The sequence below is a fragment of the Rhinolophus sinicus genome, linkage group LG12 (genome assembly GCF_036562045.2).
Source record: "Rhinolophus sinicus isolate RSC01 linkage group LG12, ASM3656204v1, whole genome shotgun sequence".
NCBI classification, from domain to species: domain Eukaryota; kingdom Metazoa; phylum Chordata; class Mammalia; order Chiroptera; family Rhinolophidae; genus Rhinolophus; species Rhinolophus sinicus.
This window is the reverse complement of record NC_133761.1, coordinates 37,971,670-37,995,600: the sequence shown is the minus strand read 5'-3', so window position 1 is coordinate 37,995,600 and position 23,931 is coordinate 37,971,670. Positions and strand designations below refer to the sequence as shown.

General features: G+C 37.8%; 1 long non-coding RNA gene across 1 annotated transcript in view; it reads right to left on the bottom strand.

The window, feature by feature from the left end:
- LOC141567791 (uncharacterized) overlaps positions 1-23,379 on the bottom strand; it is a 71,649-nt gene extending 48,270 nt beyond the window's left edge. Inside the window, exon 1 of the long non-coding RNA XR_012490618.1 lies at positions 22,426-23,379. This is a non-coding gene — a long non-coding RNA (uncharacterized LOC141567791). The remainder of the gene's footprint in view (positions 1-22,425) is intronic.
- Between the last annotated feature and the right edge of the window lie 552 nt (positions 23,380-23,931).

Here is a 23,931-nt window from a genome sequence, read left to right as displayed (position 1 = left end):
ACAAAAAAAACAAACAACCCAATTGCAAAATGGGCAGACGACCTGAAGAGACATTTCTCCAAAGAAGACATACAAATGGCAAATAGACATATGAAAAAATGCTCAACATCACTAATCATCAGAGAAATGCCAATGAAATCCACAATGAGATATCACCTCACCCCAGTCAGAATGGCTATCATCAACAAGGCAAATAGTAACAATTGTTGGAGAGGCTGTGGAGAAAAAGGAACCCTCATACACTGTTGGTGCGAATGCAGACTGGTGCAGCCATTATGGAAGGCAGTGTGGAGTTTCCTCAAAAAATTACGAATAGAATTACCATATGACCCAGCAATCCCTCTCCTGGATGTCTAACCAAAAAATCTGAAAACATTTATACATAAAGACACGTGTGCTCCAATTTTCATTGCAGCTTTGTTTACAGTGGCTAAGACATGGAAACAACCAAAATATCCTTCGATAGATGAATGGATAAAGAAGTTGTGGTATATATACACAATGGAATACTATTCGGCAGTAAGAAAATATGATACAGGAACATTTGTGACAACATGGATGGATTTTGAGAGTATAATGCTAAGCGATATCAGACAGAAAAAGCAGAGAACCATACAATTTCACTGATATGTGGTATATAAACCAAAAATAACAAAAGAACAAGACAAACAAATGAGAAACAAAATCTCATAGACACAGACAATAGTTTAGTGGTTATCAGAGGTTGAGGGGAGTGGGGGTGGGAGATGAGGGTAAGGGGCATCAAATATATGGTAATGGAAGGAGAACTGTGGTGAACACACAATGAGATTTATAGATGATGTAATAGAGAATTGTACAACTGAAATCTATGTAATTTTACTAACAATCGTCACCCCAATAAATAAAAAAAGTATTATAAAATAATATCAGCAATGAGTGAGACAATAAATTATTTTATACCAAATTGTGTAACATAGGCTAAAATAATCTTTTTAAAGTAAAGAAACTCCATAAAAAAGTGAACACAAGGACTGAAACAGGTATTTTGTACACCCATGTCATTGCAGCATTATTTGCAATAGCTAAAAGGTGGAAACAACCCAAGTGTCCACTGATGGATAAATGGATAAACGAAAGGTGGTATGCATGCATACAATGGAATATTATTCAGGCATAAAAAGGAAGGAAATTCTGACACGTGCTACAACATAGATAAAACTTGAAGACATTATGTTAAGTGAAAGAAACCAGTCACAAAAAGGCAAATATCGTATGATTCCACTTTTATGAGGTTCTTAGAGTAAGTCAAATTCATAAAGATAAAAAGTAGAATGCTGCCTTCCAGGAACTTGAGGAATGGAGGGATGAGGAGTTACTGTTTAAAGGGTACAGAGTTTAAGTTGGGGAAGTTCTGGGTGGTGATGACGGTTGCACGACAATGTGGATTTAATGCCACAGAACTGTACATTTAAAAAAGGTGAAAATGGTACATTTTATGTTGTGTGTATTTAACCATACAACAAAAGTTTAGAAATAAAGGGCACTGTAAAGAAGTTTTGAGAAGTCTAAGACGTCTTCTTAGAGCAGATGGCATGACTATTGCACCTTAAAAAATAAGATCTGGGAAAATGGCACATTCCAAGTGAGGCAAACATGTGAGTAAGGGCCCAGGTGGGAAAAGGAGCAAGATGGCAGAAGACAGGCCTGGTTATAGAGGTGAGGCTCTCTGCTGGAAAGCGGCAGCCATAGTGAGGAGGCCTCGCTCCAGCCGCTGTACTTTTCTACCCATCACGTCTCAATTGCAGACACTCTTACCTACATCAACCTTCAAGTAATCCTGAATTTATGGCACCTCTCAAATTGGTGCCCTTTCATCTCTCTTCACACATTTCTTTCTCGTTGGAAAACCCTTTTTTCTGATAAATTCTACTACCTCAAAACCAGGTTCCAAGGTCAGCTCCTTTGCAAAGCCTTCCCTGGTTCTCAAACTTCCTCCTGTACTATACAAGGTGTGATCAAATAATACAGTGAATGTTTAAATTTTAAAAATAATTATTACATTAAAAGACACATTGACATTAATCCTCCTCACAATACCCCCCCCTTTTGCTTTGAACACACTTATTCCATTGTTCTTGCCACTTTCTGAAGCAGTTCTGGAAGTCCTCTTTCATGTCTTTACTTCATCCTCCATCATGACAACACTCCGTGTCACATATCACTTCTGGTATGGAAATTTTTGACAAATAAAAGCATTATGCTGTGTCGTCATTCACCTTATTAACTGGATGTGGCATTATGCGATTTCTGGCTCTTCCCCAAAGCCAAAAGGACTATGAAAGAAAAAAGTTTTGAATTGATTCAGGACACTGAGACATCCACGACACACAACTAAAGACACTCACGAAAGAGGACTTCCAGAACTGCTTCAGAAAGTGACAAGAATGATGGGATAAGTGTGTCTGAAGCAAGGGGGAATATTTTGAGGGGTATTAATGGCAATGTGTCTTTTACTGTAATAAATTGTTTTTATTTAAGCATTTACCATATTTTTTTTATCACACCTCAATAAGAATCGATGCTCATCAAAGATGAGGGCTTTTATCTTTTTCTCATATCCAGGCCCTAGCACAATGCGTGAGGTATTGTTGATGCTGAATAAATGCATTGTGGAGTAGACAAATATGGAGATTACAGAAATACAAAAGAATAACAATGGTTATTGAGCACTACTTTCTTTATGAAAGTGTGGTAAAGTTCTGACTTGATGCACTGGATACTAGTTAAGATAGGGAAAAGGAAATGAATGGGTTGAGGAAATGTAAGTCTAAAAAAAGTACACAGAATGTATCGGAAGAACAAAGGAAGAGTTTGAGGAAGCAATTTTGGAGGACCATACTGAAGTCCGGGCAGGAAGTTATAGGGACCTGAATTAAGTAATTATGATGAGAATGGAGAAAAATATTTGGGGGAATATCTCCTTCACTTAGTAATTGATTAAATGTGAAAATTCAAGATCATAGATAATTTTAATGGGTTAAAATTTTTATTGTGGAAGGTTGAAATTATATAGTTTAATTGAGACCTAGAGAATGGCAGGATGAAAACATTTAATGGCAGAGTTCTGCTTTCAAGGAAAACTGAGTCTCTGTGTTTATAGGAAGAAGGAAACATAACAGGAGAGTGGACATTGCAAGTCCTGACTGAACAAATTCACTTAACACATCATTTTCCAGGCTGCTACCTTCCAATCTATATTACAGATCACTTTCTTTTGCTTTCCCATTTTTAAAGGGCTCTCTCTTCATAAAACAAAGAGACTATTTTTCAAAGCTACTTTATTACCAGGACAGGACTTAAAAAAAAAAAAAGACTGAATTTAATTATATACAACATTCAGTTAAAGATGAGCAGAATGAAATCTCCACTTAATGAACTTAACATCCCTCTTTGAGGGAAAGAGTAACCTGGTATAAACATCAGAGGGATGTCTTTTAAGGTCCCTATGTGACTTTAAATAATGGGAGACAGTTCCTTTATTCACTCTCTCCCCACTGTGGTGTGCCTTGGGCCAAAAATAACTTTGGCTTCCTGCCTGCCAAAACTGACTGACCAGAAAAAACCAAAGCTTAGAAGAGTCACATTTGCTAAGAGAAATAACCCAAGGTGCTTTCTGCTTTCCTCTTAAGGGGCTTTGATGATTATACCACTATACATACTGCAACTTTACAACAAGAAATCATGACTTCAGGTACTGGGAAGCTCATACTCTATATATACATTGGTAGTGAGCCCAGTTACATTAGGGAATAATGATAGGGCAGAAGGATGCTCTTATCTCATCTGAGAGATGACTATCTGGTTGTTATCATCATCCCAAATGCAAAGGGGAAACTGAGTCCCCTGAAAGCAGGCTTTCCCACTCAAGTGCAGACAGTACTACTATACAGACAATACTATTATAATGCTACGGAGCACCCTCAGAACACCAGAAGGTTACACATAGTCCAAAGCTCTGGAAAAATAAGCAGAATTGTTTAACAATTAAGTCAGTGCTATGTCAAGGCTGGACTTTCTTGGGGGAAAATTATTTCTCAGGCAATCAACAAGTAATTTTAGATGGGTGGACTACTCGCCAAAAGATAATGGAGATTTTCACAAAGCTTAAGTTATAAAACTCCAGGCAATGAAATAAAAAAGCAAGGTAAATCACCATCAGTTTATTTATGTTATTCATACCATTCTAATTGTAAAACTCGATCTGAAGATGATAATCCTAGCAGGGTTACAGAGATTCCATTCCAGTGTTCCCCATTGTTTCCAAAGGCAGATGTGCTTGTGCACACATTCCCTCCATACACACAGAGCCGCTTGGCTGTGGTCCCAAGAAGGTGACAGAGTTGTTCTCTTCCTCCAGTCCTACCATTAATAGCACCACTCAACATTAGACTCTTGGGATTTTAAACAAACCTAGGAAAGCACTCACCTAATAGCTCTCTCCCAGAAAATACAAACAAAAATCATAGAATGAATTCTGAAAAGGAGTCATTGGTTTGTAAATGCCAGTCTTAAAACCTGTGCCCATATGAGATAACATTTTTAGCAGACAAAAAAAAAAAAAAAAATGAGAAAAAGAAAACAAGGGGATGAGTTTTCCAAAAGATAAACTTGTTGAATTAAAAAAAAAAAAAGTCTTTTTTCTGATAATATATGTTCCCTGTATTTTATATATTAGAATATCATTTTATTTATAAAATGAAGGTTAATACATCATGCCAGACTTTTTCATGTTCTTACATTAATAATTTGTCAATTCCCAAACATTGTTTTTGAAATATTGCTAGTTGATGAGATTAGACAGATTGGGAACTGCTAGCTTGGTCCAATTTTGGGTGCCCTAGGTGCAGAGTTGAGTTAATAACACTCTTCAGTTCGTAGTGCACTACTCTCATCAGTCCACAAAACGCTCCCTCTCCTGTATTATCTTTCCCTTCATCTCGGCTCCACTTTCCTACACTAATCCACGTGAGTACACACCTCAATGTGATGAGTGAAAAAGATAAGCAATGGTCTGCATATACTAAAAGCATATTTACACACAAGCAGCATCACATATTTTATAAGTATCTATACAAATCCAAGCCCTGTATCTGTTCTCTCATTTTTCAACTGAAATAATTGAGGACCAGAGAAGTAAAATGACTTATCCATAGTCATAAGAAGATATGAGTCAGAGCTGAGCTATAAACCAAGCCATCTTGTAATCTGTCTGTTTTTCAATAAGATCTTTGGCCATTTTCCTAGATCAAAACACATTATAAAGAAATTGTGAAAGCAATGAAATTAATCACATACATTCATAAATATATTCATTAAATCTCAAAACAAAAACTCTCTATGAGTCTAGCTATTTCTATAAGGTTATACTGATCATTTCAAAGGTCTTGTGGATGAGATCCATCTAGGATATCATAAGTTGGAAAAAATTTATTAGGCATTGTCTTATTGAAATGTAATTGACATATAACATTGTATTAGGTGTACAACATAATGATTTGATATATGTATATATTGAACAAAATAATTACCACAGTAAATTGAGTTAACACCCATCACCACACATTTTTTTCTTATGATGAGAATTTTTAAGATCTCTCTTGGCAATTTTCAAATGTTGTTGGTTGGTGCAAAAGTAATTGCGGTTTTTGCATTTATTTTTAACCTTTAAAACCGCAATTACTTTTGCACCAACCTATTATACTACAGTGTTGTTAACTATAGTCACCATGATGTACATTATATATATTTTTTTTTAAAAAACATGTGATGTACATAAGTTCCCTTAGAGATCCTCCAAAAGTGCTTTTGTAAAAGAGTGGGGAGCATATAAATCACAACAATCTAGAAACTTCTCTAGGATGTCTCTGAACTCATCCCATCCAAGCCTTGGGCTCTATCTTCCCTGGCATCTCCTTTCCAAATCCCAAAGAGGATACAATTTACTCAAGTCCCACAGCCACTTGCAGTCCTGTTTTGCCTTCAAGGTTGGAATTAGAAAATGTCTCCTTCAGAGACATCAGTGTCTGTCACACTCCCCCCCAAGGACCTGTCCTGTGGAAGCCACAGGCTGGGGCATTGCACAAATCTTTTTTTTCACACTTATACTAGAATTCATGAAGTGACTGATTCTAGTATAAGCCTCCAAAATATTTAATTTGTTACTTCTAATATAAATCACTGCATAATTTCATCTAATTGCTTAGAAAATACTATATAGTAGCATCTTATTGTCACATGCAGATTATCCACAAGAAACAATCCCTTCACTGATGGGGCTTCTATAGGTTCTGACAAAGGCCATAGAGCTTGATTGAAGACTGTTTATTTATAATAAACAGGAGAGAATGGCTCCCACTCTTGGCTTGGAGATTTCAAAATTAAACTGAAATCCCTCCAAAAATCAGTAAGTAATTCTATTATATAACTGTGCCCAGCAATATATCACTGAAAGTCTGTAAAGCCAAGGGCAACCTTGAACATGCACACTATTTCAGGAGCTTCAGTATTCCTTGTTTGAGAGGTGTCCCGATGTCATGCAGGGTGGCCTGCGGGGTCTCAACTCCCACTCTCCACATAAGAACGCAGGATGTGGTGAGGCCAAAAAGGAACACCCACGGAGCCATAGGTAGGGGAGTCATACCACTATAGTCTCATTGGAGGCTGGATCCACACTGTCCACAACCCGCCATCCTAACTGCAATCCACGCTTGCCAGCTCAGCCACCATCTTCTTGCTATCCCCCATTTTCTGCCAGCGTAGCCACAGCAGTTATATTAGTGGCTGATGGCTCACTGGTTACAGCTGACGGCCAACTAGCCACAGCTGATGGCCAGCCAATCACAATTGATGGCTGAGTCATTTACTACCTGAATCATTTATTACCTGAGTCAGCACCTTTCTATGGGAGGCCGAGAGCCTGGAAACTGCTCTCTTGGGCTCCATCCCCACACTCCACCCCTACAGGGTCTCACCTCACAATCTACGTGACAAGTGTCTTCCGCGAGGCACCCTGTGGGAGGAGCCTGGAGGTGAATGCAATATCCTGGACACAGCCAGTCTCTCTGGGCACAGCCAGGGTTTCTCAGGGCACCACCAGTACTTCTGGGCACAGCCAGACTTCCTGGACTCAGCCAGGGCTCTCAGGGCACTGCCACTCTCTCTGGGCACAGCCAGACTTCCTGGGCACAGCCAGGGCTCTCAGGGCACTGCCACTCTCTCTGGGCACAGCCAGACTTCCTGGGCTCAGCCAGGGCCACTCAGGGCACCGCCACTCTCTCTGGGCACAGCCCGACTTCCTGGGCACAGCCAGGGCCTCTCAGGGTACCACCAGTCTTTCTGGGCACAGCCAGTCTTCCTGGGCATAGCCAGTCTTTCTCACATATTTTCTACAGCGGCTGGTTGAGACACAAAAGCAAACATCTGCCAGTTCCACTACACGGTGGTATGTTCCCAAACAGACAGTCAAGCGGTCCATTAAATTAGGGATGGAGCCCATTCCCCATAGTTCACAGTCATTCACCAGGGCTGTGCGTTAGTTAACCTCACAATGTGTGCCCTCTCCGCAGGGCGAGGGCTCCAAGTCCTCCCCAACCTGGGGGTGAGGGCCTCAGCAAGCAATTCCCAGCCCACAGGGTCGCAACGACCTTCTCTTTCTCCGGCCTATGCTGGTTGGGGAACCGGCCAGGTCTTTCCACCTCTCCACGGGGGTCCAGCTTTCCGGCAGCTGCTCCTCCTGGTCTTCCTGTGACTGAGTGTTCATATGCACAAACTGCTCCACCGCCTTTTGGAGAGCTTTGGCCTGCACGGTACTCTGCTTGCTATGCCATTTGTCGCGTGGGGTGGCCTGCGGGGTCTCTGCTCCCACTCCCCACATAAGAACGCAGGATGTGGCTAGGCCAAAAAGGAACACCCACGGAGCCATAGGTAGGGGAGTCATACCACTATAGTCTCACTGGAAACTGGATCCACACTGTCCGCAACCCGACCACTATAGTCTCACTGGAGGCTGGATTCACACGACGTGCGACCTGCTGTCCACTTTTCTGCCAACTGACCGACTCTCTCCGACTCCCCTCGACTCTCCTGGACTCCCCAACGTAGCCGCGTCAGTATATTAGTGGCCAATGGCTCATTGGTTACAGGTGACGGCCAACTAGCCACAGCTGATGGCCAGCCAATCACAGTTGTTGGCCATTTACTACCTGAGCCAGCACCTTTCTATGTGAGGCCGAGAGCCTGGAAACTGCTCTCTGGGTCTCTGTCCCCACACCTGAGAATTAGGTTTTTCAGTCACTAACCTGAGACTGATAATGTACAGTTTATTTCAGCAAAAGTGATGATATTTGCATAACAAGGATGGCTTTCACTGCTGTATAAAATAAGACTTACTTGTTTTAACCATTTGCATCCATACAGCCATCCTACTTCTCTACGAACTACTCTCTGATCTCAGTGAGACTATCCATCTATTAAAATGCTTACTGGTTACATTCCTCTTCTTCAGCTTTTCATAGACTTCACTCTAAATGAAGTGTGCTTTAGTGTTTGACACATTGCTTCCACTGTATTTGTGTAAGATAAATCTTCAGATACAGTACTCTATGTTTTAAAAGACAAAACAGTGTTGAAGTGAACATTTTCCACAACTTTTTCATAGAATTTGATTAGTTTACTGCAGCCACATAGTCACTAATCTGCTCTATACACCAATTGGAAAAGACTGTCTTTGTGTCTGCCCGCTTAGACTATTTATAGGAAGGAAGGAACGGAGAGAGGAGAGAGGGAGGAGAAGGAAGGGAGGGATATAGAGAAGGATATAGGGAGGTAGGGTAGAGAAACTTGCTTGAATACAGTTATTTCTTGGGAAAAAAACGCATCACAATAGAAAAAAGTCAAACCTGAATAATAAAAAAATAACTCGAGTTAAAAGTTATTTATTCTATGATAGAATTGAATATATCAATCAAAATTAATTAGCAGTTTCTTCCCCTCTAGTTTATCACATAATAGCTCTACACAAAATATATATCTGTATGTATGTTTGCACACACACACACATTCCAGTATGCTGGCCATAGTAGAGGCACAATCGAAAGCAAGGCTTGGAGACATCCTTCGTATTTCATATATACTGAGAATTACTAGCTCTGTGCAAGTTACTTGTGACTTTAACAATAACTCAATGTCTCTGAGCTTCAGTTTCCTCGTCTACTAAACAGGAGTTATGATTATTCCTGGCTCAGAGGGTTGCTATGAGGATCATGTGAGAAAACGCTTGTGAATCGTTGGGCCCAGGGCTGATGTATAGTCAGGACTGTAAGCGCCAGCCATCATCATCCCCATTACCATGGTCTTCATCGTTGTCATCATCAACAGCACAGTGCAGAAAGAACCTGGACTACCAAAGGCAGTGGTGCGTTTAAGGAAAACTTTTCATGGAAATTCTTCTTCATGGCGTCCTGCTCTCTGCTACCCTATTTTGTGGCAGGGAAATTCTCCAGGTATGTGGCTTGGCTCCAGTCTCAAGAGAAGTGCTGAATCCTTTAGAGAATGTCTGTAGATGTTAAACAGTGGTTTACACTATGAGTGGCCAACACACAATGCAATATGTAGATGATGTATTATAGAATTTACACTTGAAACCTATATAATTTTACTAACTAATGTCACCCCAATAATTTAATAAAAGAATAAAATTTCCCATCATTCACAGAAATGGAAAAACATGGATTTCTTCAAAATGGTGTGAACATTATTTAATAATTTGGTTAGCAATTAAAGATGACAGAATGCTGTATAATTTTGTCTGTAAACTCTGAACTTGGACATTTAGTTTTAAAATGAACATCAGTTGTGAAAGTTAAATCACTTGCTTCTAGGATTTTTGTAGTCAATCAATTTCTTCACTCTTTTTGGTTCTGAGTTGTTAAAACTTCCTGGTAGGTGAACTTCTTCCCAGCATGATGGCAGATTTGAATTAATAATCTTTTTGAAATTGAAAAAAATGGTAAGTGTATTGATAAATTGTATGATAAGTGGTTGGGAAGAAATCATTGACATAGCATGGTGAATTACAATTTAAAATAAGACTTAATTTTCATATATTTATTTATTCTTATAAATTAGACTCAATCACATGCCTTTGCTTTTAGCTACATATCTATATAAAACAGTATATTTAAAAATAGTTCATTGTAAAATGAGAAAAAATTGAAAAATTTCACTCAGGAAAATTGAACAATAGGGAGAATGAACTTCCTTTGACCTGGGATAAATGAAAAAGTAATTTCAACCAAAAATGACGTTTCTCCCTGCAGATCAGGAAGGTAATGTATGGAGATATCTTTGCAGCATCCAGACATGTGATTTTAGGATGCTGCCAGATGTTATATGTGCTCTAGGAGACCTCACAGAATTGGGTAGGAAGCATAGAATATGCTGCCTGAGCCACACACAAGAAGGACCATGGGCCAGTAAGGAAATATTGCTGCATAAATCAAGCACACCAAAAGCTCCTGTAAGAGGAGGCTCAGGGGTCAAGAGATGCTTGCCTTAGTTTGCCCCCATCAAACAGGGGACAAGGTTGGCTGGGGTGGGGAGTACCAGATCCAAACTTACTTCTAAACCGTTTCCTCATCCTCTTCCCCTAGGACATGGGAGGAAATGGCATACAAGGGAACAGTTCAAATTACGCAGAGTTCATTTCAATTTAAATTTCAGGCCATAATGATATGATTGCCTGTTATATATGTTCTCCTTCTTAGTGTTTATTACAAATGTGCTCATTTTTTCATTTATTTCCTTATTTTCCTTTCTTCATTTAACTATCAAGCATTAATTGCATTATAATTTTGCTAGGAGCTGGCAGTAAAATAAGGCAGGGGTGCTGGCCACAAGGGACCTGTGAATGGTTCACTGCTCGTGGAATTCAGTCTAAGTGGAGATATAGTCAGTAAATTAATAAACTGAATAAATAACTTGATTATTGCCCACGGTGGTGGCCGCTGTGAAAGAAATGAATTGGACACAATGAAAGAGAACAATGCTGGGGAGAAAAGTACTTAGATAGGGGGGTCGGGGTGATGTCTTTGAGTAGGGGACATGGAAGCTCAAACTGAGCCAAAGGTGGGTCAGCCATGCAAACAATGAGGTGGACATTCCAAGTAGAGGGAACAGCATATGCAAAAGTCTTGAGGTTTGCACTCCCTGAGGTGCAAAGTAGCTTGGTATTTTCAAGAAAGAAAACTACTGTCTTCTTACACAGCTGGAGCTTTTTGAGTAAGGGAGACAGTGGCACAAACTGGGAAGATGGGTAGGTGCATGCAGGTTATGCAGAATCTTTTAAGGTGAGGCAAGAAGCTTGGATTTTCTTTGAAATGGAAGGCAAAGTCATTAAAAATGCTTAGGCAGGGGTGACATATGAACTAGTTGGTGTTTTAAAAAGAGTACTGGGCCTGCTGTGTGAAGAACAGATGGAGGCAGATAGGAGAGGGAGAAAGAAGAGCTGTAAAGACGGTCCTGCACCGGTCTAGGTGAAAGGACGAAAGCCTGTATGGGATGGTGACAGAAGTGAGTGGTGGGGATGGGGCAGATAGTGCAGGTCAAAGCAGCAGGACTGAGTGTGGGAGCTGGTCTGTTTGTCCTCTGGAGTCCTGCAGCTCTGGGAACACCATTTGAAAAACACTAATCAACATGGTGTCAAATGAGTTTGATTGACATTTTTTTAGACACATAACAATTATTTGACTGAACTGAGCAGATAACCTAGTAGTTGGTTTTATAGTTCTTCTAAAGCTAAGATTTCAGTTTGTCGTATTCAAGTTACAAGACAGTTTTTGATAATGGAAGTAACTTATTGAGGTCTATAAAAGCTTTATTTACAATGGCCAAGACATGGAAATAACCAATGTGTCCTTCGATAGATGACTGGATAAAGAAGATGTGGATAGTGGTTGCCAGATGGTAAGGGGGACGGGGGTGGGGGGTGGGAGATGAGGGTAAGGGGGATCGAATATATGGTGATGGAAGGAGAACTGACTCTGGGTGATGAACACAATGGGATTTATAGATGATGTAATACAGAATTGTACACCTGAAATCTATGTAATTTTACTAACAATTGTCACCCAATAAATTTAATAAATAAATAAAAAGAAAATTAAAAAAAAAAAAGATGTGGAATACATACACAATGGAATATTATTCAGCCATAAGAAAAGATGGAATAGTGCCATTTGCAACAACATGGATGGATCTTGAGATTATTATGCTAAGTGAAATAAGTCAGACAGAAAAAGTCGAGAATTATATGACTTCACTGATATGTGGGATATAAAACGGAAAGCAACAAAGGAACAAGACAAATAAATAAAGAAACAAAAGCTCATAGACAGACAATAGTTTAGTGGTTACCAGAGGATAAGGGGATAGTAGAAGAGTAGTAAAGAGGGTCAATATATGATGATGGAAAGAGAACTGCCTCTGGGTGGTGAACACACAATGTGATATATAGATGATGTATTATAGAATAGTAACCTTGAAACCTATGTAATTTTACTAACCATTCTCACCTCAATAAATTAAAATAAAATCGTTGACCACATGTTTTATTTAAAGTGTTCTTTGGAGGAAGTAATTTTTAATCCTTGCAATCTTGTGATTGACATCTCATGATTGAAAGTCCAGATCAAGGAGACAGCATAATCAAGGGAAAACGCCATCAGGAGAAAGAAAGCAAAGATGAACTGAGTCAATGATTTAATAGCACACATAAAAAAATAAAACTAAGTCACATTGCTGTGCTCGATATCTGTGTCTAAAAAACTACACTCTCTTTCAATGAACAGTGTTTGGAAGGTTAAGACAATGGTTTTGTGCTCTTTAGGCCCCAGGAAAGTTGTGCTTCTGTATTTAATTTTGTTGCATAGCACATGCCCTGATGGAGCACAGACTTGATGATTCTAATTCTCTTTCAGTAGGACTTCCAGCAGGGCTTCTTTGTCACTTGCTGCTCGTGCAGAATGCAGCAGCACATCTGCTGACTGATTTGAGAATGGGCAATCATATTACCCCATCCTGTATAATTTGATATGTGTGGGTCACTGAGGGGTCCAGCAACATTTCTTTGTTTCTCTCCCTTTCTGTCTCTCTCTTTAAAAGGACGAAAATTACAATTCCTCTGTATCCACACCTATCTATTTTCACAATCATTTATCTTTTCTTAGGGAGAATTGTTTGGCATTTTACCTGTCTCCAATCACATGTCATTTTAAGCTAAAGGTATCCATGCTGTTTGTAATGTGAATGACAAGGAAAAAAATGAGACTATGTGGTAAGATTATGAGGCACTGTTTTAGTAGATTTTATTTCTACTTAAAGAGCCTTATATCCCACGGAAGGATGAAGAATTTATCCTATCCTATCCTATCCTATCCTATCCTATCCTATCCTATCCTATCCTATCCTATCCTATCCTATCCTGTCCCAGTCCATTCCATTCTGTTCTGTTTCATTCCCTTCCATTCCATCCTTCTACTTATGATTCTTAAGCCTAACAGCAGCCTACAAAAGACAGATAGTTGTGTTGTTGAAGCTTTGCCCATGGTTGGCAATGTAGCTTTTAACCCACATGGTTAGTAAATGTTGGAAAATCTGTGGATGCAGAGGTCAAGGCAAGAATCATGACACTGTGGACTTCTCTGGACCAACAGGTGCCTCTGTTTATTGTCCTCTGAGCATCCTAGTTTAAGGTTATTCAGAACAGTGGGAAACTGGATTGGAAGAATGATCAGCAATGTGTGTGCACAACTCTGGGCTCCGACCAAAGGGGAAGCGTAAGACAAGGTGCAAGATAACAGACACACATCCTGCCTTTAAAGACATATAAGCATTGGGCCTCTGGTTTCCTTCACTGGAAAGTTTACTGATGTAAATTGGGTATAGGGGAAGGTGAGAAGATTGTAAAGAGGGGCAGGCAGTTCAAATAGAAGTATTTCACCCACCATAGGTACCCCATGAGGTAAAGGTGGGCAGGTCCTAGGGACAGTACCTCAAGGGGCATCAATTATAACAAACCATTTCCCAACTATCTAGTGTTTTCAGAACAAGGAAATCAAACTTTATAGTCTCTTATAACATTTATTCCATTTATCCTTTCGATATTTTTAGTTGCTACTGTCAATGCTCATCTAACTTTTCAAAAGACAAGAACAAATTTTAGGAAGGAACTAGAAACCATGTGAAAACTGTAATATTCATCATTAAGAACTGGCGTAATTTACCTGAGGTGTCAGCTACCTAGATGTAGGCTTGGGTGAAGAGCCTAGTTTGAAATCACAATTCTAGTTCTTGTCAGTGTCTCTATAAGTAGATTACTTATGTCTCTGCCCCTCAGTTTCTTCATATGTAAAATGTAGATAATCATATCACCCTCTCAGTGTTACTGTGAGAATTAAATGAGATAATGAGGGTCAAATGAGGGAATAATTGTGAAGCTTCTGCCAGCACCTTTCCCTGCCTCCTCAAAATTAATCTTGAGTTTCATCTATTATTCTTTGGAATTGGGAATGCCCTCCCTGACTACTCAAGCCCACAATATGTATATATTTATTATATGTTGCTATATACTACTAGTTAAATATATATCTTTCTTTCTTAACTAGTCCAGGTAGTTTCTAAGTCTTTGTGAGCATAGCATATAACTTGTATTTTTTTGGTTTAGGCTATTGGATCGAGTATGGTGAGTTGTACATGGGCCACACTTAACAGAGATTTGTTCATTGATAACTGGAATGACTTACTGACTTTTTAAATTCAGTAGCTTTCCTAGTGATATTCTGCTTCCATCTGCTCTTCACACAGCAGGCCCAGTACTCTTTTTAAAACACCAACTAGTTCATATGTCACCCCTGCCTAAGCATTTTTAATGACTTTGCCTTCCATTTCAAAGAAAATCCAAGCTTCTTGCCTCACCTTAAAAGATTCTGCATAACCTGCATGCACCTACCCATCTTCCCAGTTTGTGCCACTGTCTCCCTTACTCAAAAAGCTCCAGCTGTGTAAGAAGACAGTAGTTTTCTTTCTTGAAAATACCAAGCTACTTTGCACCTCAGGGAGTGCAAACCTCAAGACTTTTGCATATGCTGTTCCCTCTACTTGGAATGTCCACCTCATTGTTTGCATGGCTGACCCACCTTTGGCTCAGTTTGAGCTTCCATGTCCCCTACTCAAAGACATCACCCCGACCCCCCTATCTAAGTACTTTTCTCCCCAGCATTGTTCTCTTTCATTGTGTCCAATTCATTTCTTTCACAGCGGCCACCACCGTGGGCAATAATCAAGTTATTTATTCAGTTTATTAATTTACTGACTATATCTCCACTTAGACTGAATTCCACGAGCAGTGAACCATTCACAGGTCCCTTGTGGCCAGCACCCCTGCCTTATTTTACTGCCAGCTCCTAGCAAAATTATAATGCAATTAATGCTTGATAGTTAAATGAAGAAAGGAAAATAAGGAAATAAATGAAAAAATGAGCACATTTGTAATAAACACTAAGAAGGAGAACATATATAACAGGCAGTCATATCATTATGGCCTGAAATTTAAATTGAAATGAACTCTGCGTAATTTGAACTGTTCCCTTGTATGCCATTTCCTCCCATGTCCTAGGGGAAGAGGATGAGGAAACGGTTTAGAAGTAAGTTTGGATCTGGTACTCCCCACCCCAGCCAACCTTGTCCCCTGTTTGATGGGGGCAAACTAAGGCAAGCATCTCAGTGCCCCTGAGCCTCCTCTTACAGGAGCTTTTGGTGTGCTTGATTTATGCAGCAATATTTCCTTACTGGCCCATGGTCCTTCTTGTGTGTGGCTCAGGCAGCATATTCTATGCTTCCTACCCAATTCTGTGAGGTCTCCTAGAGCACATATAACATCTGGCAGCATCCTAAAATCACATGTCTGGATGCTGCAAAGATATCTCCATACATTACCTTCCTGATCTGCAGGGAGAAACGTCATTTTTGGTTGAAATTACTTTTTCATTTATCCCAGGTCAAAGGAAGTTCATTCTCCCTATTGTTCAATTTTCCTGAGTGAAATTTTTCAATTTTTTCTCATTTTACAATGAACTATTTTTAAATATACTGTTTTATATAGATATGTAGCTAAAAGCAAAGGCATGTGATTGAGTCTAATTTATAAGAATAAATAAATATATGAAAATTAAGTCTTATTTTAAATTGTAATTCACCATGCTATGTCAATGATTTCTTCCCAACCACTTATCATACAATTTATCAATACACTTACCATTTTTTTCAATTTCAAAAAGATTATTAATTCAAATCTGCCATCATGCTGGGAAGAAGTTCACCTACCAGGAAGTTTTAACAACTCAGAACCAAAAAGAGTGAAGAAATTGATTGACTACAAAAATCCTAGAAGCAAGTGATTTAACTTTCACAACTGATGTTCATTTTAAAACTAAATGTCCAAGTTCAGAGTTTACAGACAAAATTATACAGCATTCTGTCATCTTTAATTGCTAACCAAATTATTAAATAATGTTCACACCATTTTGAAGAAATCCATGTTTTTCCATTTCTGTGAATGATGGGAAATTTTATTCTTTTATTAAATTATTGGGGTGACATTAGTTAGTAAAATTATATAGGTTTCAAGTGTAAATTCTATAATACATCATCTACATATTGCATTGTGTGTTGACCACCCATAGTCAATTCTCCTTCCGTCACCATATATTTGACTCCCTTTCCCCTCTTCTACAACCCATCCCCCTTTAGCCTCTGGTAACCACTAAACTATTGTCTGTGTCTATGAGTTTTTGTTTGTTTTTGTCTTGTTCATTTGTTGCTTTCAGTTTTATATCCCACATATGAGTGAAATCATGATTCTCAGCTTTTTCTGTCTGATTTATTTCACTTAGCATGATAACCTCAAGACCCATTCATGTTGCAAATGCCAGTATTTCATCTTTTCTAGTAGCTGAGTAATATTCCATTGTGCATATGTGCCACATCTTTATCCAATCATCTATCAAACGGCACTTTGGTTGTTTCCATGTTTTGGTAGCCATAAATAATGCTGCAATGAACATTGAGGTACATATATCTTTACGAATAAATGTTTTCAGATTTTGGGAGTAGATACCCAGAAGAGGGATTGCTGGGTTGTGGTAATTCTATTCCTAATTTTTTGAGCAACCTCCATACTGTTTTTCATAGTGGCTGTACCACTTTACATTCCCATCAGCAGAGTATGAGTGTTCCTTTTCCTCCACAGCCTCTCCAACACTTGTTATTACTTGTCTTGTTCATAATAGCTATTCTAACAGGTGTGAGTTAGCATCTCATAGTGGTTTTGATTTGCATTTCCCTAATAGTGAAGGTGAACATTTTTTCACATATCTGTTGGCCATTTGTATGTCTTCTTGGGAGAAGTGTCTGTTCAGGTCCTCTGTTCATTTTCTACTTGGATTATTTGTTTTTTTGTTGTTGTTGAGTTTTATGAGTTCTTTATGTATTTTGGATATGAGCCCCTCATTGAAGGTATTGTTTACAAATGTCTTCTCCCATTTGGTTGGTTGCCTCTTTGTTTTGTTGATGGTTTATTTTGCTGTGCAGAAGTTTTTACTTTAATATAGTCCTATTCATTTATTTTTACTTTTACTTTCCTTGCCGTTGAGGTCAAATTCATAAAATCCTCTCTGAACCCAAGGTCCATACGTTTAGTACCTATGCTTTCTTCTATGCAATTCATTGTTTCAGGTCTTATATTTAGGTCTTTGATCCATTTTGAGTTAATTTGGGGGTATGGTGACAGAAAGCAGTCTAGTTTCATTCTTTTGGCCATGGCTTTCTAATTTTCCCAGCACCATTTATTGAAGAGGCTTTCCTTTTATAACAGATTAAAGATTTATCAAAAATTGATTAATAACTTTATTTCAATTATAAATACATAATTGAACGAAGGTGTTCTAATGCATTCAATATTTTAAAATATTGGTGTGCTGAATGCCAACCAATATGGGTAGGACTGAAAATGGGCACAAGAGGTTATGAAAATATTCTAAAGTTCGATTGTGGTGGAGGTTACACAATTCTGTAGATGTATGAAAATTTATTGGTTTGTACACTTAAAACAAGTGCATTTTATGGTATGTAAATCTCAATAAAGCTTTTATTAAAAGCCAGTCATTAGAAGCTGTGTTTTAAATCATGTACCAATCCTCTCTCTCTCTCTCTCCCCTCTCACTCTCTGGCCTCCTCCCTCCCTGAAGAAGGGAAGGATCTCCAAATGAACAACAACATATGTGAATATCATTTAAAGGAGCCATCATCAGAATCCTGGAGGAGATAACAAATGCCATGGACAGCAACAGCAACAACAAAACATGGTAGGTGATTTGAAAAAAGATAATCAATATTCCCAGCCTGGGAAATTTGAAATATTCTTGGAGACATAGCATGGCCACATGGGGCCATAGTAAGAACACAAGGGAAGTCACAGTTTGGAAGAGAGAAAGGGTGGCTTATGTCTGAGGTATTGAACTTGAAGGCAGAACATCTGAGGGAAACCTTTGTCAAATCATGACTGGTTATGAGAAACATGAAGGGAAAGTGAGAAAGAGGAAAGATTGCCTGCAGCTTACCATTTCTTTTCTCATTATTAAGTATAAAGAAATGGGTCTGGGTCCCAGAAATTTTTCTAAGTCCTCAGAACTTCAGCTTTTAAAGATATTAGGTTTCCTCAAATATGTTTAGTTATGAAATAGTTAAATTATGAATTAACAAGAATTCCAATGTCTTGAAAATGTAATTCAACAACTATATATTACTGCTAGTTAAAGCAATTTTCCAAGGCATGGACTGCATTAGCGCTATAAGAACATCTGCTTCATGTGTTTTTCTTCTAGGAAATTAATAATTTTGGCAATGTGTTTGTGATGTTCTTTCTAGCATGTGTTATAGAGGATTTTGTTGCAACTGCTGCTTTGTGTATTCTGGCTCTTGAAGATGATTTCTCACTTACTAAGTTTGAATTTTAAATCTTGGGTTTGGCTGTGGCTGTTGCCAGACAGCAATATCACAGAGTTAGGATGAAGTTAAGAATATTTTGTTGTCATTTTGGATTTCTAACTTTATTCAGAGGGAGAAAAAAAGACCTACATAAGCTCAGAATTACAGGCATGTGAGGTATAGACTAATATTTTGCTTCAGATGAACAGTTTTGCTTGTTCTGAAAGATGTGTAGGGCATGTGCTATTGAAACAGCTCATTCCCAAACTAAGCAATAAATCTAGGATTGACAGCTGCACAAACTCATCATCAAAGCAGGGAGGTGCTATGTTCACTGTGTAGGCATTCAGGTAATTGAAGAATAAGAAGGTAGGAGTGAAATGACAGGACTCCACTGCTGAGAGAGGAATCAGAGATTTTTAAATTATGATCTGTTCATAATCACCAGATTTGAAAGTATATGGGATTATAATAGCTATGTATGATGTCAGAGGGGTAGTAGATTTGGAGGATTATCACTTTGTGAGGGGTATAAATATCTAATCATTATGTTGTTTTGTACACCTGAACCTAGTAAAACAAAAAAGTACGCAGGAGATCTTTAAGTGTTTCTAATGTTTAACATTCTAATCATGGAACTCATAAAAAATTTAACTTATCTCCTGAAATATACTCGGATTACCCTCTTAAACACTAGCACCAGGAATCAATTAGGGGGTTTTTTTTTTGGAATTAAAAAGGCATTTTTCAGAAAAGCCAATATGATTCAGGGTTTTGTGAAAAACTATGAGTTTTAAATACCTTTTTCAGAAAGTTAAAACCTTCTTTATTTTAATTTATACTTTAGGGTTGTGTTTTTATGTGGCAGTTGGTCAAATACCAAGAACAAAAAGAAAGAACCTTTAAAACATACATTCAATGAAATAAATGAAATTGAATACTGAGAACATCAGTCACTAGAGTTACAAAAATTATAAATTTATTGTTGATAAGATAAATTGCTTCAGATTCTCCATAATCTTGTTTGCCATGAAAATTCTTAAAACACTTTCCATGAAATCATCTTTGAAATTTTTACAAAAGGTGGCCGGTCTTTCTGATGGGAGTATACTTTGTCTACTGTGGAGATGTGTATATCTGCACTGTAATGCTCCCTTTGACTTATTGACACGGCATTAGAGAGAAAGTGACAAACTGTTTCCAGAAAACTGATTCTCAACTGCATCCTTTAAGACTAAAGAATTTTTAATTACTTAAAGAGGAAGGAAAATATATAAAGGCATAAAACTTAAATGGGTGATACAATTTGAAAGGTTTCTTTAGAAAATTAGAACTAGAACTTCAAGATTTAGCTGGAAGATATTGTCAATTACACAAGTGTTTTGTTGTTGTTTGTTTGTTTGTTTTGTTTTTAATCCCTTTTCTAAAAGATGCCATCTCAATAACTCATGGAGGGTAGCATGATTTAATGAAGTTCTCTAAGGCAGGGAGCAAGTTTTCCCTACCCCCTGGCATCTCAGTGATAAAATAATTCTCCTACAGAAATGTCTAAAACAGGGAAGAACTGTTTGTGTACTTTATATAAATCTGTAAAATGACGTCCTAGAAGATATGATTGCAAACAGGTGAAAATCAGACATTTCTAACCCTAAGGTGGTTCAACACAGAACTTGCTGTAGATCTGGGAACACGAACAACCAGGAAGATCCTTTTAATAGTATACCAGCGACATCTGCTGTCAGGTAATGGAAATATCAACAGAAGCCATTTCGTACGCTCCGTGCGGAGGAGGGCTCTGGGGGAAAAGTGGCGAGACTGTCACAGGTGCAGCTAATTATGGAAACTAGAATGAGCTTTGGCTGGTGAAAGGCTGAGTATTCTGCGGAGACTGAGGAGGAGAGAGAAAAGAAAAACAGAAATTGGTCCTTGCTTTGGCCTAAGTTGTGACCCTGTAAAAGATATCTGGCCAGGATGAGCCTCTGTAAAAGGTGAGGAAGAATTCTGTAAGAGGTAAAGGGAAAGTGTCGCCAACAAGAATTACATTTTCCCTGAGCACTTAGCTCTTTTAAGAGAAAATCTCTCCTGTGCTATTTACTTTATCTTTCTTTTTTCTCCTTTTCCACTCTCCTCCCTAATTGCACCTATAAATGTTTTAGATATGGAAATCTGTTGATCATCCAAGGTTTTTTAATTGCTTCATGAATTAAGAAATTTCTGGCTTTAGAACAATACAATAAACTTTTCAGATGATCTAAGGTATTTAAAAGTTGCTTTATAAATTAGGGAATTTCTGGCTTTAAAACAATGCAAGAAACTTTTAAAACTAGACAGACCCTCATAGACCATCTAGTCTGCATTTAACGTGAGGAAACTGAACCACCTTAGGGTTAGAAATTTTTAGGTGTCCTTGGAGTCACTTTCAAGGTGACAGAACTCAAACTGGATACGAGTTTTCCTCATAGATGGAGCCCAGTAAGAATAAATTTTTCTGCAAAGTGTCCGTGCCTATAAAATTTTCCTCAAAAGTTTTCCCACCGCCAGCCTGTTTTTTATTGGTTTTGCATATGTTTGGAATTTCAAAGATTTAATAAACATTGTGCATTTTCCTCATATATGTTTGTCTCATTTTCTTTGAGCTATTTTGAGGAAAATCAGAATTTAATATAAATACATAGGCTTCAAGAGAAAATAAACTGGGCAGTTATCTCTAAGTTAATGTATCCAATATATTTCTGAAAAGAATAAACCAATTTAACTCTAAATTTTGTGTTTTTATGGTCTTTTCTAACACACATGAAGCGCCTAGCTTTTTGTCCTTTTTTCCTTTATCATTATGCAACTTTCTGCCATCACGATGCTATTTATTGTAAAATGAAATTTCCTAGAGGGTCAGGACATAGTCTTTAATTTTTTTTGTAAATCAAGTAGCTTCTGGTAAACTGGATGCTTACCTTTATGGTAAAGTGTCTAAATATTAATTTTGTTAATCAATGTTTTAAAGAAGATTTATTTTCTCCTACAATTCTCATTCACAACAATTAAATATGCAGTGCCTCTGCAAATCAGCTACCATATAAACCAGAAAATCACATCTTTTAATGTGTCCTTTATCTGCCAGAATAAAGCTCCAACCATGCCTTTTTCTTTTAATGAGATGTGTTATATATTAACCTTTCATTTTTCTAGGAACACCCTGGAGAGGAAATTTCAAATGTTAAAAAAAATAAATAAATAGCAACCATTAAAATGTTTTCATTGTAATCCTTTTATAAAGAAGACGAGCAAAGCCAGAGTATTTTCCAAATTCATTCTAGGTATATAGAAGCTGACAATGTTAAATTTTACCTGAGCCCTGTGCTCCTGGAAAACAGTGAAGGTTAAAGGAATTCTCCAACCCTTTTGTGTCTGGAAAATGGCTTATTGCAAAGAACACTGTGACTTAAATAAAACTCATAAATGCCCCCTTGCTTACCTATGACAAGGCCAGCCTTTGCTTCATAAATGATTAGCGGATTCCCGAATCCTTATTGATCAAACAGAACAAAATGTTTGTTAACCAAACTTTGGTTAAGCTTATCTCCTTCCTTTAGGCCTCTGAACTTGAGCATACTCTCAACCTGAGATAGCATACAGATCCTATTTATGGATCCCTCCTGGAAAATAGGCTGGTGTCGGAGTAAAACATTCTTTGATCTACTGTTTTATAAGCCATCCTTTCATCCCACTTTTCTGCACCCAATTCTTCACTCCTCTTATAAAATAAATGCCCTTTTTGCCTAACTCTTGAAACACTGTATATCTCATGGTCACAGTGCTCTTAGTAATGCAGTAGCCCCCTTACAACATTCCAATAGTCCCTTTCCCACCTTGCAATAATCCTTTCAAATAAAGTCTCTCCTTACCAAGTCTGGATTTGTTGTTTTTTTGACAAAACCAAGAAATCTAATTAAAGCTGAGGGAAATTGACAAAAACAGTTCATAATTATAAAATAAATTCTTCTTGCTCTAGAAGCAAAATCATATGTTCATCAGGGTATTCACATTACTTATATTTTTTTTCTTCAGTCAAACATAAAATTTCAAAACTCTTCAAGGGCCATGCTTTCTGGAAAATATTTGCATTCAAGTGAATAGTGATTTTTTTTTTTTTTTTTACACAAATTCTACTAAAAATCCTAGTGTATTCCAAGTTTCATCCTGGTATATCAAGTTCCCCAAATTTTCTAAGATCCAAGCTTACCTTCAATGAGTAAAAGAACTACTTATGTAGTATTAGCTCACTAATCTTCTTTCAACTTCTTTATAGTGGGGTGATAAATCTAAATATCTTTATTCAAAATTCTTACCAATATGCTTAGTATTCACTTGTTTACCAAAATACAAATCTAATTTTTCAATGACAAAACCAAACATTATAAGGCCCTGTGCTACCACAAATCTTCAGGACATTTCTATGCTCAGAACTGACCAATACCATATGCCATATTATGTAAACAAATATGTACCAATGGATTCAATTGTATAAGCCACAGGAGGAAACAGAAATGATGAGGTGAACAGATGTCTTAGAAGCATAATCATTTCTCTGACAATCTAGGAGACAAAGACCTATGTTTCCCTTTTGCCTGTGGAAATAGGTTGGAAATCTTTACATAACTGCTCTTTATTAAAAATACATATAGTAAACATTAGTGAAACAATTAGTTGGCTTTTCATAAACTTAAAAGATCCAGGTAAATGTGAGTTAATTTAGCTAATGCTCTCTTACGCGTGTTGGAAATAATCATTCATTTCCCTTGACATTAGTTCTAGGCTCAGATCCAATGCCTATATACCTGATTTATTTTTACT